This window comes from Coregonus clupeaformis, chromosome 31 (assembly GCF_020615455.1).
Source record: "Coregonus clupeaformis isolate EN_2021a chromosome 31, ASM2061545v1, whole genome shotgun sequence".
NCBI classification, from domain to species: Eukaryota; Metazoa; Chordata; class Actinopteri; order Salmoniformes; family Salmonidae; genus Coregonus; species Coregonus clupeaformis.
In genome coordinates this window covers 33,319,628-33,340,161 of record NC_059222.1, presented here as the reverse complement: position 1 = coordinate 33,340,161, position 20,534 = coordinate 33,319,628, and the positions used below count along the sequence as shown (strand labels likewise).

At 47.4% G+C, this 20,534-nt stretch overlaps 1 protein-coding gene across 1 annotated transcript in view; it reads left to right on the top strand.

Moving 5' to 3' along the window:
* Positions 1–20,534, top strand: part of LOC121547387 (glutamate receptor ionotropic, NMDA 2C) — a 91,075-nt gene that overhangs the window by 31,936 nt on the left and 38,605 nt on the right. The gene's annotated exons all lie outside the window — the stretch shown is intronic.

The window sequence follows — 20,534 nt, the reverse complement described above, 5'->3', positions numbered from 1 at the left end:
ACCACGGCCGTTGTGGAACGGGTAGGGGTTGTAACTTCCCTCTGGGCAGGTGTCTAGGCGCCTTACACTGAGCGCACACCGAGCAGGAAGAAACGTAAACCCTCACGTCCCTAGCTAAGGTGGGCAACCAGTACTTCCCACTAAGGCAGTGCACTGTCCGACCAATACCAGGATGACCAGAGGAGGGTGACGTGTGAGCCCAATATATCAGTCGATCACGGACCTCGAGCGGCACGTACTTCCGTCCCTCTGGACACTGTGGGGGAGTAGGGTCGGCACGTAACGCCCGCTCGATGTCCGCATCGACCTCCCACACTATCGGTGCCACCAGACAAGACTCCGGAAGTATGGGAGTGGGCTCAACGGACCTCTCCTCTGTGTCATATCGTCGGGACAGGGCGTCTGCCTTAGCGGTCTGTGACCCTGGTCTATAAGTGAGCTTAAATACAAATCGGGTAAGAAACATGGCCCACCTAGCCTGACGAGGGTTCAGTCTCCTCGCTGCCCGGATGTACTCCAGGTTACGATGGTCAGTCAGAATGAGAAAAGGGTGTTGAGCCCCCTCAAGCCAATGCCTCCACACCTTCAGGGCTTGAACCACCGCAACCAGCTCCCTGTCCCCCACGTCATAATTGCGCTCCGCCGGACTGAGCTTCTTAGAATAGAAAGCACAGGGGCAGAGTTTTGGAGGTGTGCCCTAGTGCTGAGACAGTATAGCACCGATCCCCGCCTCGGACGCATCCACCTCAACTTGGAACGCCAAAGACGGATCCGGATGTGCCAGCACCGGAGCCGAGGTGAACAGGTCCTTCAGATGACTAAACGCCCTGTCCGCCTCATACTCCGCTACACTGCAACCGATGTCCCAGGAAAAAGATGGACTCCTGGAAGGACAGACATTTCTCCGCCTTCACATACAGGTCATGCTCCAACAGTCTACCAAGCACCCGATGCACCAGGGACACATGCTCGGCTCGTGTAGCGGAGTATATTAGAATGTCATCAATATACACCACTACACCCTGTCCATGCAAATCCCGGAAAATCTCGTCCACAAACGATTGGAAGACTGAAGGAGCATTCATTAAACCGTATGGCATGACGAGGTACTCATAGTGATCCGAGGTGGTACTGAATGCTGTCTTCCACTCATCTCCCTCCCTAATGTGCATCAGGTTGTACGCACTCCTGAGATCCAATTTTGTGAAGAATCGCGCCCCGTGTAATGACTCCGTCATACTAGCAATCAGAGGGAGAGGATAGCTGTATTTGATTGTAATCTGATTGAGACCACGGTAATCAATACACGGGCGTAAACCCCCATCCTTCTTCTTCACAAAAAATAAACTTGAGGACGCAGGGGAAGTGGACGATCGTATGTATCCCTTTCTCAGTGATTCGGTGGCGTATGTCTCCATAGCCGCCGTCTCCTCCTGAGACAGAGGATACACATGACTACGAGGAATCGCAGCGCCTACCTGGAGGTCTATCGCACAATCCCCCTGTCGATGAGGTGGTAATTGAGTCGCCTTCTTTTTACAGAAGGCGAGTGCCAAATCGGCATACTTAGGAGGAATGTGCATGGTGGGAATTTGGTTCGGACTTTCCACCATCGTTGCCCCTACGGAAACACCTACACACCGCCCGACACACTGATCAGACCATCCCTTGAGAGCCCTCTGTTGCCATGAAATGTTGGGGTCATGAGATGTTAACCAGGGAAGCCCCAACAACACGGGAAACGCAGGAGAGTCAATCAAATACAACCGTATAATCTCCTCATGGCCCTCCTGCGTCTTCATCTTAAGTGGCGCTGTGACCTCCCTAATCAATCCCGACCCCAAAGGGCGGCTATCTAGGGCATGGATGGGGAAGGGCACATCAACTGGTACAATAGGAATCCCTAACTTATACGTGAAACGGCGATCGATAAAATTCCCAGCTGCGCCTGAATCTACTAGCGCCTTATGCTGGGAGTGAGGAGAAACCTTGGGAAACACAACTTTAATACACATATGTACAACAGAGAGCTCTGGGTGAGTTGGGTGCTTACTCACCTGGAATGACTCATCAGTGCGCTGCCTACTGCCTCGATTCCTAGGAGACCCTCCCCAGCACCGACCCGCAGTGTGTCCTCTGCGGCCACAGTTGGTGCAGAGGATGGCCTCTCTCCTGGTCTCTCTCCTAGTCTCCCTAGCACCAGCACCCCCAAGCTCCATAGGGCTCGGCTCGGAAGTGCTGGGGGATGGAATGGACGGCCCCAACTCCGGACGTCCCTGTTTGAGATGTATCAAGTCTGGAAGACTTTTGCCATTATATTGCTTATAAGCTTTGTTATTATTTTATTGTCACAATTTCGGTCTGTAATCAGCAGGGGACTCTCCACATTTTCCTGGTTTTAATATAACAGAAGTACTTTGCTTTATGTTTTTTGTGTGTTTTCTGTTAAAAGTCTGCTCAGCCCACATGCTCTATATATGTAATGTAGATAATAACTATGTATTCACACTATGACTCTCCCATTCCATGAAATGCCCGCCACCCTCATATGACATATGACATGCACCTCAATGTTCAAAGAAGTACTTTGCTTTATGTTTTTTGTGTGTTTTCTGTTAAAAGTCTGCTCAGCCCACATGCTCTATATATGTAATGTAGATAATAACTATGTATTCACACTATGACTCTCCCATTCTGTCAAGGGCTGAGGTAAGTGTGGTGTGGAAGTCAGGCGCAGGACACCGAAGCTTAGTCCAACAAAGTTTACTAGTTAACCACTAGGCAAACAATAAACGACCTCAAAAACACACAGAGGCGAGCGATTACGCAAACTGTGCGTAAACTCCAAAACAACAAACAGAGCAAACACGCAGCACTAGCTGACATGCGAAAAACAACACACAACCTAACCAATACAAAACAGGCAACTTATAGAACACATAATCAGACACAAACGGACACAGGTGCAATAGACAGAGACAAAAGCAATCAAACATAGAAACATTCAACGGTGGCAGCTAGTACTCCGGGGACGACGAACGCCGAAGCCTGCCCGAACAAGGAGGAGGAGCAGCCTCGGCAGAATCCGTGACAGTACCCCCCCTTGACGCGCGGCTCCAGACGTGCGCCGACCCCGGCCTCGGGGACGGCCAGGAGGACGCGGACCCGGGCGCGTGGGATGCCCACGGTGGAACTCAGTCAGGAGGGATGGATCTAGGATGTCCCTCCTAGGCACCCAGCACCGTTCCTCCGGACCGTACCCCTCCCACTCCACGAGATACTGGAGACCACTCATCCGGCGCCTCGAGTCCAAGATGGTCCGGACCCTGTACGCCGGGCCCCTCGATGTCCAAAGGGGCGGAGGGGTCTCTCCTATCTCATCTTCTTGGAGTGGGCCAGCTACCACCAGCCTGAGAAGAGACACATGGAACGAGGGGTTAATATTCTTGTAATCAATAGGCAGTTGTAACCTGTAACACACCTCGTTCAATCTTCTCAGGACTTTAAAGGGCCCCACAAACCGCCGACCCAGCTTCCGGCAGGGCAGGCGGAGGGGCAGGTTTCGAGTCGAGAGCCAGACTCGATCTCCCGGTGCGTATACCGGTCCCTCACTGCGGTGGCGATCGGCGCTCGCCTTTTGTCGACTGATGGCCCACTGCAGATGGACATGTGCAGCGTCCCACGTCTCCTCCGAGCGCCGAATCCACTCATCCACCGCAGGGCCTCGATCTGGCTCTCGTGCCATGGTGCCAGGACCGGCTGATACCCTAAAATACACTGGAAAGGTGTTAAATTGGTGGAGGAGTGGCGGAGAGAGTTCTGGGCCATCTCTGCCCAGGGGATATACCTAGACCACTCCTCCGGCCGGCCCTGGCAATAGGACCTCAGAAACCTACCCACATCCTGGTTGACTCGTTCAACCTGCCCATTGCTCTCTGGGTGGTACCCCGAGGTAAGGCTCACCGAGACCCCCAAGCGTTCCATGAACGCCCACCAGACTCTGGAGGTGAACTGGGGACCTCGGTCAGACACAATATCCTCGGGGACCCCATAGTGCCGGAACACGTGGGTAAATAGGGCCTCAGCGGTCTGTAGGGCAGTAGGGAGACCCGGCATTGGGAGGAGACGACAGGCCTTGGAAAACCGATCCACAACGACCAAAATGGTGGTATTCCCCTGGGAGGGGGGAAGGTCGGTCACAAAATCCACCGAGAGGTGGGACCATGGTCGTTGTGGAACGGGCAGGGGATGTAACTTTCCCCTGGGCAAATGTCTAGGCGCCTTACACTGGGCGCACACCGAGCAGGAGGAGACATAAACCCTCACATCCCTAGCTAACGTTGGCCACCAGTATTTCACACTAAGGCAGTGCACTGAGCGGTCAATACCTGGATGTCCAGAGGAGGGTGATGTATGAGCCCAATAAATAAGGCGGTCACGAACCTCGAGCGGAACGTACGTCCGCCCCACAGGACACTCGGGGGGAGTAGGGTCGGTATGCAGTGCCCGCTCGATCTCCGCATCGACCTCCCACACAACCGGAGCCACCAGACAAGACTCCGGTAGTATGGGAGTAGGCTCGATGGACCTCTCCTCTGTGTCATAATGCCGGGACAGGGCGTCTGCCTTACCGTTCTGGGACCCTGGGATGTATGTGATCTTAAAAACAAACCGGGTCAGGAACATGTTCCACCTAGCCTGACGAGGGTTCAATCTCCTAGCTGCCCGGATGTACTCCAGGTTACGGTGGTCAGTCAGAATGAGGAAAGGGTGTTGAGCCCCCTCAAGCCAATGCCTCCACACCTTTAGGGCCTGGACTACAGCCAACAGCTCCCTGTCCCCTACGTCATAATTACGCTCCGCCGAGCTGAGCTTCTTAGAGTAGAACGCACAGGGGCGGAGCTTGGGTGGCGTGCCGGACCGTTGCGACAGGATTGCCCCAATACCGGCCTCGGACGCGTCTACCTCAACTTGAAATGGTAAAGCGGGGTCCGGATGCGCCAGCACCGGAGCCGAAGTGAACAGGTTCTTCAGTCTAACAAATGCCCTGTCCGCTTCAGCTGACCACTGCAAACGCACCGGACCCCCCTTTAGCAGGGACGTAATGGGAGCTGCCACCTGTCCAAAGCCCCGGGTAAACCTCCGGTAGTAATTAGCAAAACCCCAAAACTGCTGCACCTCTTTTACAGTGGTTGGAGTTTGCCAATTACGCACGGCCGACACACGGTCAACCTCTATCTTCACACCAGACGCGGACAATCGATAACCCAAAAAGGAGATGGACTCCTGGAAAAACAGGCATTTCTCTGCCTTAACATACAAGTCATGCTCCAACAGCCTCCTCAATACTCGGCGCACCAGGGCTACATGCTCGGCTCGGGTAGAAGAGTACACTAGGATGTCGTCAATGTATACTACCACACCCTGCCCATGCATGTCCCGGAAAATCTCGTCAACAAAGGATTGGAAGACTGAAGGAGCATTCATTAACCCGTATGGCATGACGAGATACTCGTAATGACCCGAGGTGGTGCTAAATGCTGTTTTCCATTCATCCCCCTCCCTAATGCGCACCAGATTGTACGCGCTCCTGAGATCCAACTTTGTGAAGAACTGCGCTCCGCGTAATGACTCCGTCATAGTCGCAATCAGAGGAAGAGGGTAACTGTACTTAACCGTGATCTGATTGAGACTACGGTAATCAATACACGGGCGCAAACCCCCGTCCTTCTTCTTCACAAAGAAGAAATTTCGAGGAAACCGGGGAAGTGGAGGACCGGATGTATCCCTGTGCCAAGGACTCGGCTATGTAAGTCTCCATAGCCGCTGTCTCTTCTTGAGACAGGGGATACACACGGCTCCGCGGAAGTGCCGCTCCTGTTCGGAGATCTATCGCACAATCCCCCTGTCTATGAGGTGGTAGCCGTATTGCCCTAGTTTTGCTGAACACAAGTGCTAAATCCTCATATTCAGGGGGAATGCGCATTGCGGGCACTTGGTTCGGACTCTCCACCGAAGTCGCCCCTAAGGAAACACCTAGACATTTCCCTACACACTGGGCAGACCACTCCATAAGAGCCCTCTGTTGCCACGCAATGGTAGGATCATGGGCTCTTAACCAGGGAAGCCCCAGCACCACGGGATACGCAGGAGAGTCGATCAGATAAAACTGAATGATCTCCTCATGACCCCCCTGCGTCGTCATCTTAAGTGGTGCTGTGACTTCTCTGATCAACCCCAACCCCAGCGGCCGGCTCTCTAGGGCATGAACAGGAAAAGGGACTTCTACCGGCCGAAGAGGAATTCCTAGCCTATAACAAAATTCACGATCAACAAAATTCCCAGCTGCGCCTGAATCTACTAGCGCCTTATGCTGGGAATGAGGTGCCACCTGTGGAAATCTCACAGGTATACTCATGTGACCAACAGAGAGCTCTGGGTAAGTGGGGGCGCCTACTCACCTGAAATGACTCCCGGTGCGTGACCTGTTGTCCCCTCTCCCAGGGAGACCCCCCCCAGCACCTAGCCGCAGTGTGTCCTCCACGGCCACAGTTGGTGCAGGGGACAGCCCCCCTCGGGTTCTCTCTCCTCCTCTCCCTAGCGCCAGCACCCCCGAGCTCCATGGGAATCGGCTCGGAGGTGCTGGAGGGTGGAATGGACGACCCCCACTCGGGGACGTCCCGCGGGTAGCCAGCAGGGTGTCGAGACGGATGGAAATGTCCACCAACTGGTCGAAGGATAGGTTGGTGTCCCTGCAGTCCAGCTCACGACGAACGTCCTCTCGTAGGCTACACCGGTAATGGTCGATGAGGGCCCTCTCATTCCACCCCGCATCCGCCGCTAGAGTCCGGAACTCCAGGGCGAACTCCTGTGCACTCCTCTTCCCCTGTCGGAGGTGGAACAGACGCTCCCCCGCCGCCTTCCCCTCAGGTGGATGATCGAACACAGCCCTGAAGCGGCGGGAGAACTCCGCGTAGGTGATGGTAGCGGCTTCTATTCCCCTCCATTCAGCGTTGGCCCACTCCAACGCCTTGCTGGATAGACAGGAGATGAGGGCGGAGACGCTCTCGTATCCCGAGGGCACCGGGTGTATGGTGGCCAGGTATAGTTCCACCTGCAGGAGGAACCCCTGACACCCGGCTGCAGAACCATCATATGCCCTCGGGAGCGAGAGCCGAATGCCACTGGGTTCCGGTGCTGGGAGAGGAGGACTGGCCGATGGTGATGGTAAGGTGTGCGAAGGCGTGGGCACCTCTCCCGTAACCAACCGGCGTAGAGTGTTGGACACCTCGTTCATGGCGGCCCCAAGTTGCCGGATCATGGTGTCTTGGTCGCTGATCCGATCCTCCAGCGACTTGGGTGCCGCCGCTGCTCCTGCTGACTCCATAATGGTGTGTTGTTCTGTCAAGGGCTGAGGTAAGTGTGGTGTGGAAGTCAGGCGCAGGACACCGAAGCTTAGTCCAACAAAGTTTACTAGTTAACCACTAGGCAAACATACAATAAACGACCTCAAAAACACACAGAGGCGAGCGATTACGCAAACTGTGCGTAAACTCCAAAACAACAAACAGAGCAAACACGCAGCACTAGCTGACATGCGAAAAACAACACACAACCTAACCAATACAAAACAGGCAACTTATAGAACACATAATCAGACACAAACGGACACAGGTGCAATAGACAGACAAAAGCAATCAAACATAGAAACATTCAACGGTGGCAGCTAGTACTCCGGGGACGACGAACGCCGAAGCCTGCCCGAACAAGGAGGAGGAGCAGCCTCGGCAGAATCCGTGACACATTCCATGAAATGCCCGCCACCCTCATATGACATATGACATGCACCTCAATGTTCAAAGAAGTACTTTGCTTTATGTTTTTTGTGTGTTTTCTGTTAAAAGTTTGCTCAGCCCACATGCTCTATATATGTAATGTAGATAATAACTATGTATTCATACTATGACTCTCCCATTCCATGAAATGCCCGCCACCCTCATATGACATGTCTGCTAAAATGTTTTATCTGGTTCTTCAATGATAGACAAAAATTGAACAGTTTTAAGCTCCAACTCCTCTCCTGATGTAACAAAAGTATGTGGATTATGTCATTATACGTACATTAGAGAAAGACTGCCAATTAAGTATTGTGGTCAGTTTGTATTACCTTGTAAATTAAATTAAAATATAGTGGCTGGTGGGGTTCTACTTGGGGAGAGTGGGTCCACCGAGAGACTGAAGTGAGATGAGTGGAGGCTCAGATGAGTGGAGGCTCAGAGAAGTGTCACCCCGTCCCGATCTATAGGATAGAGCCCCTCTCTACTCTCACCATTAACCACCATTGAATCTTAGCTATAATGACAAACAAGGAATAATAATGACTCGATATCCTCTCCTAATCTGTCCAGAACTCTTATTCATTTTACAGCAGGTTTGCAAGTAACAAAAATAAATACAATTACATTGTAGTATAGTTAAATGCTTCTTTCTCTCTCTCCCAAGCCAAACCCATCCATCCCTCTCCACCTCCACCTCCGCCTCCCTGTTTTACCCCACCCAAGCCAAGCTTGTCCCTGCCTCCCATCCTTGCCCACCCTTGCCAAGCTTGTCCCAACCTCCCATCTTTTCCCAAATCAAATCAAATCAAAGTATATTGGTCACATACACACATATTTAGCAGATGTTATTGCTGCTGTAGCGAAAGGCTTGTGTTCCTAGCTCCAACAGTGCAGTAGTATCTAACAATTCACAACAATACACACAAATCTAAAAGTAAAAGAAAGGAATTAAGAAATATACAAATATTAGGATGAGCAATATCGGAGTGGCATTGACTAAAATATAGTAGAATACAGTATATACAGTGCATTTGGAAAGTATTCAGACCACTTCCCTTTTTCCAAATTTTGCAATGTTACAGCCTTATTCTAAAAATGATTAAATTCACTTTTTTCCTCATCACGCTACATACAACACCCCTTAATGACAAAGCGAAAACAGGTTTTTAGAAATGTTTGCAAATGTATTAAAAATTAAAAACAGAAAAAGCTTATTTACATAAGTATTCAGACCCTTTGCCATGAGATTTGAAATTGAGCTCAGGCGCATCCTGTTTCCATTGATCATCCTTGAGATGTTTCTACAAATTGATTTGGAAAGGCACACACCTGTCCATATAAGGTCCCACAGTTGAAGTGCATTTCAGAGCAAAACCCAAGCCATGAGGTCGAAGGAATTGTCCGTATGGCTCCAAGACAGGATTGTGTCGAGGAACAGATCTGGGGAAGGGTACCAAAACATTTCTGCAGCATTGAAAGTCCCCAAGAACACATTCTTAAATAGATTAAGTTTGGAACCACCAAGACTCTTCCTAGAGCTGGCCGCCCGGCCAAACTGTGTATTTGGGGGAGAAGGGCCATGGCCAGGGAGGTGACAAAGAACCAGATGGTCACTCTGACAGAGCTCCAGAGTTCCTCTGTGGAGATAGGAGAACCTTCCAGAAGGACAACCTTCTCTGCAGTACTCCACCAATCAGGCCTTTGTGGTAGAGTGGCCAGACGGAAGCCACTCCTCAGTAAAAAGGCACTTAAAGGACTCTCAGACCATGAGAAACAAGATTCTCTGGTCTGAAGAAACCAAGATTGAACTCTTTGGCCTGAATGCCAAGCGTCATGTCTGGAGGAAACCTGGCACCATCCTTTTGGTGAAGCATGATCGTGGCAGCATCATGCCGTGGGGATGTTTTTCAGTGGCATGGACTGGGAGACTAGTCAGGATCGAGGGAAAGATGAACGGAGCAAAGTATGGAGAGATCATTGATGAAAACCTGCTCCAGAGCGCTCAGGACCTCAGACTGGGGCGACGGTTAACATTCCAACATGACAACGACCCCAAAAAACCCACCCAAGACAGCAAGTCTCTGAATGTCCTTGCGTGGCCCAGCCAGAGCCCGGATTTGAACCTGATCTAACACCTCTGGAGAGACCTGAAAATAGCTGTGCAGCGACGCTCCCCATCCAACCTGACAGATCTTGAGAGGATCTGCAGAGAAGAATGGGAGAAACTCCCCAAATACAGGTGTGCCAAGCTTGTAGCTTCATACCCAAGAAGACTCGAGGCTGTAATCGCTACCAAAGGTGCTTCAACAAAGTACTGAGTAAAGGGTCTGAATACTTATGTAAATTTGATATTTCAATATTCTTTTTATATATATATGTATTTTCAAAAATGTCTAAAAACCTGTTTTTGCTCTGTCATTATGGGGTATTGTGTGTGGATTGTTGAGGAACAAATACAATTTAATCCATTTTAGAATAAGGCTGTAACATAACAAAATGTGGAAAAAGTAAAGGGGTCTGAATACTTTCTGAATGCACTGTAAAGTAGAATGTAAACATTATAGCAGTATGTAAACATTATAAGTGACTAGTGATTCCATGTCTATGTGCAGGGTTGTGTAACCAAGTGGTAGCTGGCTAGTGATGGCTATTTAACAGTCTGATGGCCTTGAGATAGAAGCTGTTTTTCAGTCTCTCGGTCCCAGCTTTGATGCACCTGTACTGTCCTCGCCTTCTGGATGATAGCAGGGTGAACAGGCTGTGGCTCAGGTGGTTATTGTCCTTGATGATCTTTTTGGCCTTCCTGTGACTTCGGGTGCTCTAGGTGTCCTGGAGGGCAGGCAGTGTGCCCCCGGTGATGCGTTGGGCAGACCACACCACCCTCTGGAGAGCCCTGCTGTTGCGGGAGGAACAGTTACCGTACCAGGCGGTGATACAGCTCGACAGGATGCTCTCAGTTGTGCATTTGTAAAAGTTTAGGGGCAAGCCAAATTTCTTCAGCCTCCTGAGGTTGAAGAGGCGATGTTGCGCCTTCTTCACCACACTGTCTGTGTGGGTGGACCATTTCAGATGGTCAGTGATGTGTACGCAGAGAAATTGAAGCTTTTCACCTTCTCCACAGCGGTCCCGTCGATGTGGATAGGGGCGTGTTCCTTCTGCTGTCTCCTGAAGTCCACGATCAGCTCCTTTGTTTTTTCTTTACGTTGAGTGAGAGGTTATTTTCCTGGCACCACACTCCCAGAGCCCTCACCTCTTCTCTGTAGGCTGTCTCGTCATTGTTAATCAGGCCTACTACTGTTGTGTCGTCTGCAAACTTGATGATTGAGTTGAAGGCGTGCGTGGCCACGCGATCATGGGTGAACAGGGAGTACAGGAGGGGGCTGAGCATGCACCCTTTTGGGGCCCCTGTGTTGAAGATCAGCGTAGTGGAGGTGTTGTTTCCTATCTTCACCACCTGGGGGCAGCCCGTCAGGAAGTCCAGGACCCAGTTGCACAGGGCGGGGTTCAGACCCAGGGCACCCAGATTAATGATGAGCTTGGAGGGTACTATGGTGTTGAAGGCTGATCTATAGTCAGTGAACAGCATTCTTACATACGTATTCCTCTTGTCCAGATGGGATAGGGCGGTGTGCAGTGCGATGGCGATTGCATCGTCTGTGGATCTATTGGGGCGGTATGCAAATGTAAGTGGGTCTAGGGTGTCAGGTAAGTTGGAGGTGATATGATCCTTGACTAGCCTTTCAAAGCACTTCATGATAACAGAAGTGATTGTTACGGGGTGATAGTCATTTAGTTCAGTTACCTTTGTTGTCTTGGGTACAGGAACAATGGTGGACATCTTGAAGCAAGTGGGGACAGCAGACTGGGATAGGGAGAGATTGAATATATCCGCAAACACTCCAGTCAGCTGGTCTGCGCATGGTCTGAGGACGCGGCCAAGGATGCCGGCAGACTTGTGAGGATTAACACGATTAAATGTCTTACTCACGTCGGCCACGGAGAACGAGAGCCCACAGTCCTTTGGAGCGGGCACTGTGTTATCCTCAAAGAAGGTGTTTAGCTTGTCCGGGAGCAAGACATCAGTGTCTGCGACGTGGCTGGCTTTCCCTTTGTATTCCGTGACTGTCTGTAGACCCTGCCACATACACTACTAGTCAAAAGTTTGGACACACCTACTCATTCAAGGGTTTTTCTTTCTTTCTTTTTAAAAATGTTCTACATTGTAGAATAATAGTGAAGACATCAACACTATGAAATAACACATTTGGAATAATTTAGTAACCAAAAAAGTGTTAAACAAATCAAAATATATTTTATATTTGAGATTCTTCAAATAGCCACCCTTTGCATTGATGACAGCTTTGCACACTCTTGGCATTCTCTCAACCAGCTTCATGAGGTAGTCACCTGGGGCCAAGCTTCCAGCCATCCAGGACCTCTATACCAGGCAGTGTCAGAGGAAGGCCCTAAAAATTGTCAAAGACTCCAGCCACCCTAGTCATAGACTGTTCTGTCTGCTACCTCACGGCAAGCGGTACCGGTGCGCCAAGTCTAGTTCCAAGAGGCTTCTAAACAGCTTCTACCCCCAAGCCATAAGGCTCCTGAACATCTAATCAAATGGCTACCCAGACTATTTGCATTGCCCCCCACCACCCTCTTTTATGCTGCTGCTACTCTCTGTTTATTATCTATGTATAGTCACTTTAATAACTCTACCTACATGTACATATTACCTCAAGTTCTTCGACTAACCGGTGCCCACGCACATTGACTCGTTACCGGTACCCCCTGTATATAGCCTCGCTATTGTTATTTTACTGCTGCTCTTTAATTATTTGTTACTTTTATTTCGTATTATTTTATATTGTATTTCTTGTGTGATTTTCTTTGGTATTCTTTCTTAAAACTGCATTGTTGGTTAAGGGCTTGTAAGTAAGCATTTCACTGTAAGGTCTACACCTGTTGTATTCGGCGTATGTGACAAATAACATTTGATTTGATTTGAATTAACAGGTGTGCCTTCTTAAAAGTTAATTTGTGGAATTTATTTCCTTCTTAATGCGTTTGAGCCAATCAGTTGTGTTGTGACAAGGTAGGGGGGGTATACAGAAGATAGCCCTATTTAGTAAAAGACCAAGTCCATATTATGACAAGAACAGCTCAAATAAGCAAAGAGAAATGACAGTCCATCATTACTTTAAGACATGAAGGTCAGTCAATATGGAAAATGTCAAGAACTTTTAAAGTTTATTCAAGTGCAGTCGCAAAAACGATCAAGCACTATGATGAAACTGGCTCTCATGAGGACCGCCACAGGAATGGAAGAACCAGAGTTACCTCTGCTGCAGAGGATAAGTTCATTAGAGTTACCAGCCTCAGAAATTGCAGCCCAAATAATTCCTTCACAGAGTTCAAGTAACAGACACATCTCAACATCAACTGTTCAGAGGGGACTGTGTGAATCAGGCCTTCATGGTCGAATTGCTGCAAAGAAACCACTATTGAAGGACACCAATAAGAAGAAGAGACCTGCTTGGGCCAAGAAACACGAGCAATGGATATTAGACCAGTGGAAATTTGATATTTGGTCTGGAGTCCAAATTTGAGATTTTTGGTTCAAACAGTCATGTCTTTGTGAGACGCGTGAGGGTGAACGGATGATCTCCGCATGTGTAGTTCCCACCGTAAAGAATGGAGGAGGAGGTGTTATGGTGTGGGGGTGCTTTGCTGGTGACACTGTCTGTGATTTATTTAGAATTCAAGGCACACTTAACCAGCATGGCTACCACAGCATTCTGCAGCGATACGCCATCCCATCTGGTTTGGGCTTAGTGGGACTATCATTTGTTTTTCAACAGGACAATGACACAACACACGTCCAGGCTGTGTAAGGGCTATTTTACTAAGAAGGAGAGTGATGGAGTGCTGCATCAGATGACCTGGCCTCCACAATCCCCCGACCTCAACCCAATTGAGATGGCTTGGGATGAATCGGACGGCGGAGTGAAGGAAAATCAGCCAACAAGTGCTCAGCATATGTGGGAACTCCTTCAAGACTGTTGGAAAAGCATTCCAGATGAAGCTGGTTGAGAGAATGCCAAGAGTGTGCAAAGCTGTCATCAAGGCAAAGGGTGGCTATTTGGAGAATCTCAAATATGAAATATATTTTGATTTGTTTAACACTTTTTTGGTTACTACATGATTCCATATGTGTTATTTCATAGTTTTGATGTCTTCACTATTATTCTACAATATAAAAAATCATAGTAAAAATAAAGAAAAATCCATGATTGAGTAGGTGTGTCCAAACTTTTTACTGGTACTGTACGTCTCGTGTATCAGCCGTTGAATTGCAACTCCACTTTGTCGCTGTACTGACATTTTGCCTGTTTGATTGCCTTACGGAGGGAATAACTACACTGTTTGTATTCCACCATATTCCCAGTCACCTTGCCGTGGTTAAATGCGGTGGTTCGCGCTTTCAGTTTTGCGTGAATGCTGCCTTCTGTCCACGGTTTTTGGTTTCAGTAGGTTTTAATAGTCACATTTAAACCTACCCCAAAAACCTACCCATCTTTTCCCACCCTTCCTACCTCTCTGACACACTTACACCCATCCATCCATCGACTTACTCTTCCGTCCTCATTCATTCCCGCCCAACATATACCCTATGGATCCATCCACCCATTCTCTCCCACCCTCTGACACATTCATATTCACCATCCCTCACTCTTCCCTCACACTCTTATTCATATATACACACACACACACACACACACACACACACACACACACACACTCCCACACACATACGCAAACGCACATAGATCCGTTTTTGACATACAGTACATGCCATATTTCCCCCTTTGAATTGTCTTTTCAGTGTCCATGTAGCCCATTGGCATCGGCTACTTCTATCTTTACTTTGTAGAGAAGAGCAGTTACTTATGGAAAGTAGAGTATAGATTATATTGCGGGAGGTGGAAAGGATATTGTCTCAATTTACGATAACATTTGATTTAAGCTGGGTTTAGGCATCACTGTATGTAGCCTATTGTAGCCATTGTTATTTCCTACTTTGTCCTCTTCTCATAGCAGGCAGGGGGCTCTCCTCCTTCAACTGGGAAGGTTTCTGAGAAGGTTTCTTGTAGCTTGATTAGGGCTTCATCTGCGCTTGTGAATTCCATCCTTTGCGTTACCTTCCTTCACGACGATCCTATGGCATCGTTCCAGACTTCTACATTCAGTAGATCAGATATCTGGGTCTTGGTGCCTTGTACACACTGACCTTGTTTCTCCTGTTCACTGGTTAGTTGGGCATCTAGGTTTCTACATTTTACAGACTGCAGGTAGCCTAGCGGTTAAGAGCGTTGGGCTAGTAACTGAAAGGTCTCTGGGTCAAATCTGTCGATGGCCCTCTGAATAAGAGTGTTTGTTAAATGTTATGGTGACAGATAATAGTTTTGTGTGATCGACTGTGCTGGTGGGATTATTACACGCAAATGGTGCTACTGTATGGAAACATGAGTTCACACAGAGCTCTGCTCCTGTATAATGTACACATGTACAGTACATAATCATGTATGTAATATCTTATGTAGTACAGATTAAACTCAGTTCCTGTCCCCCCACCCCTCTCCCCCTTTCTCTTATATTCTGCTCTCTAACCCCTCATAGTCAATTTACACACAACTCTGACACACACACTTACCCCACTAGACATGCCACGAGGGGTCTTTTCACAGTCCCCAAATCCAGAACAAAGACCTGCCCTGCTGTGTGTCTCCAGGGTGAATAGAGGACTATGTGTGGAGTGTGTGAGTTGTAACCGCTTTGACCATCTCCTGTCATATTACAATACCCTGCCATGCAACTCATTATGTCTCTATGTGACAGTTCATAGCCTGGGAGAGATAGAGAGAGAGACAAGATTTGTGAGTGTGTGTGTGTCCCTGTGTGTGTCCTGGCATAATCCTGCAGAGGTCTAGAGCAGTCATTTTAGGCTCTAGGAAGTGATGCTCACAAAGAGAAAGAGAGAGTGTCCCATTGTGTAGTTCCCTTTAAGTTCCCTTTAAGTTACCAGGACTTCATTGAGGACCATGTTAAGACATTTGGAAGATGTAGTCAGGACATCACGTGATGGTCCCCAGGGGGTTTTAAGGTAAGTGGGATGCTGTTCTGCTAAAATAGTGTAACAAATTGTTTTAATCAATGACAATATGATTAGATTTGACATGATCACTTAGTACTGACTTTTCAAATAGACCTCACCTGGGTTTTGAACTCACAACTTCTGCGTTTGGGAAACACTGCTCGTTCTGCTGCACCACGAAGTCTGCAGCATTCTCATAAGTCCCCTGCACATTCATTACCTATAATACATCTCTGCACTTAGCAAAATAGTGCCATGTACACTGCTATTTAAGTTATCAGTTAATCTGACTAATTTCTCATCATTGATTTAATTAACTTATCTCAGCAATTTGAGGGTTTTCTAGTACAGTTGTCTAATGTTGGTGGAGCATATTATTGGGCCTTTTATAAACGCATTTCATGCAATTCTATGTAATTTTACACGACTGGAAACTTTAGCAGGATATTTTTTAATACCGCACAGGTTCTTGAAATGTCAGGCTACTTTGACACTGACAAACTGAGAATGAGAGATCATTAAAAATGACCTCATCTTGAATCCATCAATAGCCTAGGCCTAGGTGTGTGGAGGAGACACACATATTGTACAATATGAGGAGGAAATTATAGTCCTTAAAAAGCTTTCCAGTTTCACTGACCGATGAGCTCGTGCCAAAAGCCTATCTCTCTCATTTTAGTTTGTAAAAACAATGCTGTTCGCTCAATAGGCCTAGTTACAGCCAGATAACAATTTTTGTTTCAGCAGGAGCCATTTACTTTCCAACCTGTGCTATCCCATGATTGTATTTTAAATATTGTGAAAGGCCTGTTTTCGCTGCATGCTGTTCACTGACAGATTTGCCACAAGTTCCTGACTGTAGGCAATGCCTTGTGATTGGGCTACACACAATCCACAGATAGGCTATTGAAAAAAAAAATAAGCTATTGATCCTCTGGCTAAATTATAGGCCTACTCCTGGTGTAGTATTCTGAAATAATTTAATTTATTTCTGAACAGATGGCATTAATTCTATAAATTTGGCAAATGTATTTCAATTTATCAGGGGTGCTGCAGCACCACCAGCACCCTTCCCATGGCTATGATTCTATAAGGAAATAAATGATGATTGTTGCAGGCTCATGTCTATCAGAGCAGAGAGAGGGAAGGAGATCATAGAAAGTTAATCTCATTCTGATTCTGTGAGAGATAGGCTACAGTCATGCTTCTCTCTCGCACCACAGCAACTGCCACTAGTTGGTCTCTAGGCTACAATGTTGCGCAAATCATAAACCCGGGCTGGCCCAACCCGAATAAATTCTTAGAATATCAGGCACTGGTTGAAAATCTATGTTTTCACATTACATTAGGCATAACATTTTTAGGGAGCAGGAGAATTATGTTTCATGCCACAAGAGGTACCGGATCCTGGCAAATAGGTTCCGGAACTAAACAGTCCAAAACAGAGAGGTGCCACGGCTCAAATTAAGCACGGGTATATTTATAACAGAGCTGAGATTGACTTTGAAGTGCAAAGTGTAGGAATACAGGTGAATTCAGTCAATAGGCAGGTTTCCATTGACCCAGGTTAATTAGATAAAAGCAATGTCGCAAAAACAAATCATTGCGATGTGCAATGGAAATGGCAGATATAGGAGAAATGTTCTAAAGATCGACAACATTTTGATCAGTTTCCCAGGAGTGGATTTTTCTTTTGTCAAACTTTCTTTATTGCAACAAATAAGGGATGGAAACTGTTTTTCGAATAAATTATGATTGCCAAATAATTTTGAAGGTACACGGGGCATGTGGTTAGGGTGACCACATGTCCCGGATTGTGCAGGACAGTCCCGCATTTTGGTCCTTTGTCCTGCATCCTGCAACCAAACAATTATGTCCTGCATTTTATCAACACAATCAAATTTAGAACAAAAGGTTGATTTGTCCCGTATTTCAGTGAGACGTTCCAACCTGTCTCTTGCAGTCACGTTGGCTTATGAAATATAAATGATGAGGATGTGGTAGCCTAAGCCTAATGGTGATGATTAAACACTTCTCCAATCGTTGTTGAGATCTGATATTCTGCGCAGCGCAAGATGAGACAGTAGGCCAATGTCATAAGCCTATCGTCAACCAATCATATTTCTCAAATCCTTTCGGGCTAAATTCCAGCTAAACTTGGAGAGGACAGTTAGATTCTGTGCTTCCAACTTTGTGGCAACAGTTTGGGGAAGGCCCTTTCCTGTTTCAGCAAAGCGAGGTCCATACATAAATGGTTTGTCGAGATCGGTGTGGCCACTGCGAGCCAGGCCTAATCGCCCAACATCAGTGCCCAACATCACTAATGCTCTTGTGGCCGAATGGAAGCAAGTCCCCGCAGCAATGTTCCAACATTTAGTGTAAAGCCTTCCCAGAAGAGTGGAGGCTGTTATAGCAGCAAACGGGGGACCAACTCCATGTGTCCATATACGTTTGGTCATGTAGTGTACTTACAAAAAAGCGTGCTTCTGATGAATAACTACAAAATTAAGTAAATAGCCTTATTAGACTTAAAGATATAAGGTAATTTCATCAAAATTGTGAGGCTCTCCATGCTTATTAGTTGCTCATTTAATATATTTGCTGCTACTTCACTCAATCCCATGTTAAACGTCTCCCATCCAAACTGATTTACATTCCCTGAAACCTACCAGAAATGTTTCCTTGGACAAATATTCCCAGATTTTCATAAAACACATTATCTAATTTATCATTATCTAATTTCTAATACCAAATTTTGCATAAGGCAAAAGAGTTAGCTACACTAGCTACACTTCAATTGCTCGTTCGGTGCAGCGGTGTCATGTTCGTTCATGAACGGGTCAGACCAAGGCGCAGCGTGATATGCATACATGTTTATTTGACTTATAAACCCAACGACAAAACAAGAAACGAAACGTGAAGTCCAAGGTACACAAACAACATACCTAACATGGAACAAGATCCCACAACCCACTAGTGCCAATAGGCTGCCTAAGTATGGTCCCCAATCAGAGACAACGAGCGACAGCTGCCTCTGATTGGGAACCACACCGGCCAACATAGATCTAGACGTACTAGATCTAAACCTAGAAAATACAACATAGAACATAGAAAGTCACACCCTGACTCAACAAATAAGAGTCCCCAGAGTCAGGGCGTGACAAGCGGACTGCAGGGTGTAGTGCTTCCAGAGCACACCAGAGCGTCGCTCCGCCACTTCTCAGAATGGTGCTCATAGAGTTGATCAGGCATATTGGCGGGAACTGGAACACGCTGTTGTATGTGTCGATCCAGAGCATCCCAAACATGCTAAATAGGTGACATGTCTGATGAGTATGCAGGCCATGAAAGAACTGGGGCATTTTCAACTTCCAGGAATTGTGTACAGATCCTTGCGACATGAGGTTATGGCGGCGGATGAATGGCACGACAATGGGCCTCAGGATCTCGTCACGGTATCTCTATGCATTCCGTAGCTTATGCCTGCCCATACCATAATCCCACCGCCACCATGGGGCATTCTGTTCACAACATTGACATCAGCAAACAGCTCACCCACACACCGCCAAACACTCTGTCTGTCATCTACGTGGTACAGTTGAAACCGGGATTCGTCCATGAAGAGCACACTTCTCCAGCATGCCAGTGGCAATCGAAGGTGAGCATTTGCCCACTGAAGTCGATTACGACGCCGAACTGCAGTCAGGTCAAGCACGCAAATTAGCTTCCCTGAGATGGTTTCTGACAGTTTGTGCTGAAATTCTTCAGTTGTGCAAACCCACAGTTTCATCAGCTGTCCGGGTGGCTGGTCTAAGACAATCCCACAGGTGAAGAAGCCGGATGTGGAGGTCCTGGGCTGGCGTGGTCTGCGGTTGTGAGGCCAGTTGGATGTACTGCCAAATTCTCTTAAATGACAATGGAGGCGGCTTATGGTAGAGAAATAACATTCATCTGTGGCTGGCATTGTGTTGCACATTTTTAGATTGGCCTTTTATTGTCCCAAGCACAAGGTGTAATGATCATGCTGTTTAATCAGCTTCTTGATATGCCACACCTGTCAGGTGGAAGGAGAAATGCTCACTAACAGCGACGTAAACAAATTTGTGCACACAATTTGAGAGAAATAAGCTTTTTGTGTGTGTGGAAAATTTCTGGGATTTTGAAACATGGGACCAACAATTTACATGTAGCGTTTATGTTTTTGTTCAGTATATTTTAAGTCACAAAAAATTTAATAAAAAACATTCAAGCATTGTTTGTCCCCCCTCAACAAAGAAAATGGAAGACATTTGGTTGCATATAAAAAACAAATCCAGGAGTGATGTCTTCTAATCTAACCAGGTCCTCTTTCTCAGGTCTCTCCTCTGTGGCAATGTTGTCTGGAAGATTAAGCTTGGGCAGGTGGGATGAAGGATCCCTGTAAACCACAGTTGGATCCTGTCGCCGCTCCAGCACCTGGTTATTCTTTTGGCAACCCCCTGCTTGGACTGTTTCGGGAACTGTTTCTCACCTACACAATTAATACAGAGTTCTGTTAGACATGT